This window comes from Elephantulus edwardii, unplaced genomic scaffold (assembly GCF_000299155.1).
Source record: "Elephantulus edwardii isolate Elephantulus edwardi_28Jun2011 unplaced genomic scaffold, EleEdw1.0 scaffold00213, whole genome shotgun sequence".
NCBI lineage: Eukaryota > Metazoa > Chordata > Mammalia > Macroscelidea > Macroscelididae > Elephantulus > Elephantulus edwardii.
The window spans coordinates 5,457,882-5,464,707 of record NW_006399963.1 but is presented as its reverse complement, the minus strand read 5'-3'; the positions used below and the strand labels follow the sequence as shown (position 1 = coordinate 5,464,707).

Here is a 6,826-nt window from a genome sequence, read left to right as displayed (position 1 = left end):
GCACATCAGCAGAGAACTACCAGAAGTCCAGGCTGGGTTTAGAAGGGGTCGTGGTACTAGGGATATTGTAGCTAATGTTAGATTGATCTTAGCTGAAAGCAGAGAATACCAGAGGAATGTCTATCTGTGTTGCATTTGACTGTGTGTATCATAACAAACTGTGGCTGATTCTGAGAAGAATGGGTATGCCCGAAGACTTGATCATTCTAATGCGAGACCTATACTTGGACCAGGAGGCAGTCGTCAGAACAGAGAAGGGAACACTGCATGGTTCAAAATTGGGAAGGGTGTATGCCAGGGATGCATCCTAGCTCCATACCTTTTCAACCTATATGCAGAACAGATTATCCAGGAGGCTGGGCTCTATGAGGAGAAATGTGGGGTCAAGATTGGTGGACGATTTATCAACAATCTGCATTATGCAGATGACACAACCCTGCTTGCTGAAACTGTAGAGGACCTGAAGCACCTGCTGTAGAGGGTCAAAGACTGCAGCCTCCAATATGGATTGAGGCTTAATGTCAAGAAGACAAAGATTCTCACCACTGGACCAATTGGCAGCATCAGGATGGATGAAGAGATTGAGATTGTACACAGCTTTAGTTTGCTTGGCTCCACAGTCAACACTCTTGGCACCAGCAACCAGGAAATTAAAAGGCACATTGCCATGGGAAAGTCTGCTGTTAGGGACCTCTCCAAAGTACTGAAGAGCAATGGTGTCTCTCTGGAGACTAAGGTGCATTTGATACAGACCATGGTCTTCACAATCACTTGTTATGCATCAGAGTGTTGGACAATGACCAAGGAGGATAGAAGGAGAATTGATGCCTTTGAGCTGTGGTGCTGGAGAAGAGTATTGAATGTACCATGGACTGCCAAGAAAACAAGCAGATTCATCCTTGAGAGGGTTCAACCAGGTTGCTCCTTGGAGACAAGGATTCTGGGGTTTCCATCTGACATATTTGGACATGTTGTGAGGAGAGACCGGTCCTTGGAGAAGGACATCATGCTTGGGAGGGTGGAGGGGCAGCGCAGGAGGGGAAGGCCCTCTATGAGGTGGATTGATTCAGTGACTGGGATAATCAGGATGGGAGTGTCAGAGACAGTGCGATTGGCACAGGACAGAGTGGAGTTTAGGGCTGTTGTACATAGGGTCGCTATGAGTCACAAGCGACTTGACGGCACATAACAACAACAACAACGACTGCCAAAAGACAAAGTTGTCTTGGAAGAATAACAGTAAGAGTGTTTCTTAAGGGCAAGGATGGTGAAATTTTTCTCATATACTTAGAGTATGTTTTAGGGAGGGGCCAGTCCTTAAGAAAAGATACTGTGCTGAAAAAGGTAGAGGGTCAACCAAACTGAAGACCCCTAACAAGATAAATTGTCAGAGTAACTATGAGTTTGAGCATGGTAGAGAGCATGGATGGTGCAGGATAGTTTAAATCTGTTGTTCACAGGGTCACTGTGTTGTGTTGTTAGATGCTGTCAATATAAGGATAACTTATAGCTACACCATAAACAAAAGTTCTGATCCCCATCGTATTCTACGCCATCTTCATACTTCCTGACACATTAGAGTTCATTGCAGCAATCATCATGTTAATCCACCTGGTGGAGAGTCTTCATTTCCTTCATGGATCCTCCACCCTTCCTAGCCTCATGTTTCTCTCCAAGGACTAGCCACTCCTAGCAATATGCCTAAAGTATGTGACATGAAGTTTCATCATCCTTGTCTTCAAAGAGCACTCTAGCTTCACCGTCTCCAAGACATTTCTTTGTTCTTTTGGAAGTCCATGGGATATTCTGTGCTATTCTCCAACACCACAGCTCAAAGGCATCAATTTTTCTTCTGTCATCCCTATTCATTGTCCAGCTCTCAGATGCATAGCAAGTGATCAGAAAGACAATGGCTTGAATTACACACACACATCTTAGTCCTCAAATTGGCATCATTGCTCAATAATTTGGAGAGTTCCCTAACTGCAGACTTTCCCAATGCACTATGAGTCATAGGCATTGTCAAATCAAAGACAACTAACAACAACAAATGTCCCTCCTGTAACCACTGGCAGCAGTGCCCTGCTTCCTGTGAGTTCCAGGAAGCTTCACTGGAAGCTGGTGGGGGAAGGGTGCTCTATGGACTGCAAGTGCATTGTCCTGTCAAAGCAGAATTAACTTCCTTTGGGAAATGGTCCATTTTCTTTTTTCTACAGCATTGGCTTGCTGTTCAGAAATGGCACATTTTCTTTTTCCACAGCTGGAACTGTGTAAAAGGCATGCATGTCGCACTTTTCACACCTCAGAGACAGCTTGGAGTCACAATGCCATCAAGCAAATAGCTGGCACAGAGTAGTATTCCAAGTCATTCCTATCATCTTGGGCTGTGTTTCAAGAGCCTTGTATCCTTATAGCCCATATTGGGGGGCACAGCTGTCTTCCTGCCACCTCATACCAGTAACAGGATTCATGCAGTCTAACCATAAAAGCAAAATGGTTCTCCCAGGTCTCCAAAGTGTTGGAAACCCTCCAGATGGGTTCACTGGCAAAATCAACATGTTAAATGAAGATTATTCATCCCTTCGTGTTTAATATGCCCCACATCTCAAAGAGTCCATGGTCAGTAGGAGCAAAAACGACTACCCTGAAAGAGAAGTTGGGTATGACAATTCAAGTGGAGTATGACTGCACAGGCTGAAGAAGTGAGGCTGTATTATGCCTGCAGCATCAGGAAAGTCAGGGCCATATCAACGCCATATCAAGACTACCAGGAACACCAGAAGCAGTTGGTTACCTCAGCAATCAAGAGAAGGACCATCACATGAGATTGGGGGTGGGGGCTGGGGCATCTCTAAGCAAGAGATAAATATCTTTTTATTAACTTAATGGTGATTATTTCCTCCTCCTCCTCCACCTCCTGTTCCTCCTCTTCCTCCTTCTCCTCCTCCTCTTCCTCTTCCTGCTCCTCTCTCTCCCTCTCTCTCTCCTTCTCCCTCTCTTCTCCTCCTCTCCCTTCTCCCCCTCCTCTCCTCTTCTCCCCTTTCCTTCTCCCCTTTCCTTCCTCCCCTCCCCTCTCCTCTCTTCCCTCTCCCATTCTCTCCTCCTCTCCCTCTCCCTCTCCCTCTTCCCCCTCTCTCCCTCTGCCTCTACCCCCTCTCTCTCCCTCTCCCCATCTCCCTCTCCCTTTACCCTCTCCCCTCTTCACTCCTTCCCTCTCCGTCCCCTCTCTCCCTTCCCCTCCCCTCCCACACCTCTTCTTTCCACTCCCACTCCCCCCTCCTGTTATCATCAAGCTGATTCTGTGTCAAAGTAGAAGCAGTTCATAAACTTTCCAAAGGTATATTATTTACAAATCATTTCTCCAGGTCTTTCTTCTAAGATGACTATTAGTGAGCTCAAACTGTCAACCTCTCAGTTAGTAGTCAAGTGTACACCCATGTGCAATACCCAGTTTCTTTTAGGCATGTGACATAAACATATAGTTTTTGTAACCTACTTTTTTCACTGAATATTAGACTTCAATCACCTTCCTTTGTACAGACTTAGCTTATCCTGTCTCAGTAGGCTCAAGTCCTTGAAAAGAGAGTTTCAATATTCAGCTGAGGTTTCCTGTGCCCTGCCAACCTGTACTCAGAGCCTTGTGACATACCTTTCCTCTACCAGGCCTATAGGTTGAATAAAAGAATGTTTAGACAGAGTTAGTGCAGTTTCCCAAGTCGTTTGCTCTGACCCTGCTTCCTGCCTGAGCTCCAGCACTCCTGGCCCTGCAACTTTAAGCTGATGACATTTCTAGCCTCTCCAGGGAAGCTTAGCTCTCTGTGAGTTTTCCCAAAACTCAATTGTAAAAATTGCCCACTCCAAAGCCATCATCCAAATCTCCTTTGGTGTCTTTAGGCTATTTTTGGTCTTATTTTCAGATTTCCCACTCCTTTGCAGATTTTTTAAAAAATTCTTTACCACAAAAAAATGATTTATTAGGAAGAGATAAACACATGGGCCTAATTTACCATCTTGAATGGGAAAGTATATTCTTAAAACAAAGGAGACAAGTGATCTTGTTCAAAGAATCAGACTTCTTTCTCTACCAATAAGAATACTGGTTGAGTTCATTACATAATATTTGCCTAATGCCAGTTCTTTGCAAGATACCAGGAGGCAGCCTGAGATGGGCTGTCAGGTGACAAAAAGTAAGCAGTCACTCACTGTTAAGTCAATTCCAACTAGTGATGAACTCATTTGTATCATAGTAGATCTGTGCTGCATAGGATTTTTAATGACTAATTTCCTTGAAGCAGTTAACTTCGTTTTTCTTCCAAGATACCTCTGAGTAGATTTGAACCTACAGCTTTTCAGTTAGCAGATATTTACACAACCTAGGTCTAGAAGAATCCTAGATCTGGACTACGACCACATTCTTGATCCACTCATATTAACTTTATGACTCTCCAGTTAATTAATATTTCTGTGTTGCAGTTTCTTCATTTGCAAAATGGGATAGTTAATAATCCCCAAGGGCTGTTGTGAGGATTAAATGAAATAACCTATACAGACTGAAAGGTCAGTGCCTCTCATTTCTTGTTGACCTTCCTGAGAGTCTCTATACAGAGACCTGACCTCACAGTTCAGGAGAAGCAGCAAAGAGGAAGTACTTGGCCAGGAGGAAGTGTTCAAACAAGAATCAAATTCCAGTAATGCTCAATCTTTAAATAAAACTGTCAGATTAGAAATGAAAACAACAAGCCATTTTAGAGCAATGAAGTGCCAAAAGTAAGAAATGCTACACTTGGCACTTTGTTGTTCAGTGAAAGTTAGCGAAGTCATGCTTTCAATGCCTTGAAAGGGTTACAAATAATCAAGAAAAAGTCATCTTACGGGGTTACTTCCGGCGTGGGGCGCGCGAGTCGGTGACTATGGAGCCATGGACCGCAACCCGTCTCCTCCGCTGCGTACCCGGGAGGAGGAGGAGGATGAGAAGGTGGCCATTGGTGACTGCATAGGCGACACTGTCTACAGCAAGCACTGGCTCTTCGGGGTGCTCAGCGAACTCCTCCAGATTAGTAATCCTGAAAACACCAAATCCAGCTCAGATGATGAACAGCAGCAGTTGGAGCTTGATGAAAAATTGGAGAATGAAATTTGCAGAGTGTGGGACATGTCAATGGATGAGGATGTGGCTTTATTTCTCCAAGAATTTAATGCTCCTGATATATTTATGGGAGTTTTGGCAAAATCCAAATGTCCTCGATTAAGAGAAATCTGTGTGGGGATTTTAGGCAACATGGCTTGTTTCCAGGAGATATGTGTATCTATTAGCAATGACAAAAATCTTGGACAGGTATTATTGCACTGTTTGTATGATTCAGACCCTCCTACTATGCTAGAAGTAAATAGGTTGTTATTTACTTGCCTTTCCCAGACAGAAGTGGCCAATGTCTGGGTTGAAAGAATATGAGAATATCCAGCTATTTATGATAACATTTGCTTCATCATGTCAAGTTCAACAAATGTTGACTTGCTGGTTAAGGTGGGGGAGGTTGTAGATAAACTCTTTGATTTGGATGAGAAACTAATGTTGGAATGGATTAAAAATGGGACAGCCCTGGCTGTGGATCAACCTAAGCAAAATTCTGAAGAGGAGTCAATGTTTAGGATTGTGCCATCTGTGGTTGAAGCTGCCAAACAAGTACGTTCTGAAAATCTAGACAGGCTGGATGTCTATATGCATATCTTACAACTACTTACCACAGTGGATGATGGAATTCAAGCAATTATACAGTGCCCTGACGCTGGAAAAGACACTTGGAATTTACTTTTTGACCTAGTATGCCATGAATTTTGCCAGTCTGATGATCCACCCATCATTCTTCAAGAACAGAAGACTGTGCTAGCCTCTGTTTTTTCAGTAATGTCTACCATCTATGCTTCCCAGAGTGAACAGGAGTATCTAAAGACAGAAAATGTAGATGATCTTCTAATTGACAGCCTGACTCGGGTCTTAAAAAATATAGAACATTGTCGGAAGAAATCACAGAACTTGGCAATTTCTAGCACAGATGAGACTAAGAAGTCTGACTCAGTGGGAGATGACTTGCATTTGAAAATATTGAAAGATATTTCTTGTGAATTCCTTTCTAATATTTTCCAGGCATTAACAAAGGAGACTGTAGCTCAGGCATTAAAGGAAGGCCATTTAAGTAAACAGAAGTGTTTCTGTGTGTTTCAGAACCTTCTTCCTTTGTACAGCCCTGTGTCCCAGCAGGAAGCAGGTCATCACCCTTACTTGCATCAGCAGAGGGGTCTGGGAAGAGAAGAAAGGAGCTTGTTTAAGAAGCTGTCGTGTCTCGGATGTGGGCCACCCTTCCCAGTAGAAGATTTTCTTAAAATTCTACGTGATATTGATAAGACCCTTGCTGATGACCTGGAGAAAAATTTCCCAAGTTTGAAGGTTTAACCTTAAAACCAATTTCCTCTGCCTAAGAAAGACTTCACAGATTGTTGAAATTGACACATAGCAGCTATCAGATAAAGCCCTTCTGAGAACATTATTATCTTATATTTTTACATTCATGTCCATCTTCCTTATCTAGCTTTATCTAACTTTTATTTAGCATTAGAACATGGCGTTTCACATCATTTCTTTAGAGTTAGAAACATAAATTACCTCCCCTTCTTCTGATGTCAGGTTTGTGTTTGGGTTTTTTTTTTTTTGTCAGTGTTTTTTTAAAACATTTTTAAAAAATGATATTTACATGAAAACAAACCTACAAGCCCTCCTTGCTTGTTTTAGGCTATCTGAGGGGTTAGTGAAGATTTGTTTATAACTTAT

General features: G+C 42.8%; 1 pseudogene; it reads left to right on the top strand.

Annotated features, from left to right (window-relative positions):
• The first annotated feature begins 4,918 nt into the window (after window positions 1–4,918).
• Window positions 4,919–6,451, top strand: LOC102869000 (annotated as a pseudogene).
• The last annotated feature ends 375 nt before the right edge of the window (window positions 6,452–6,826 follow it).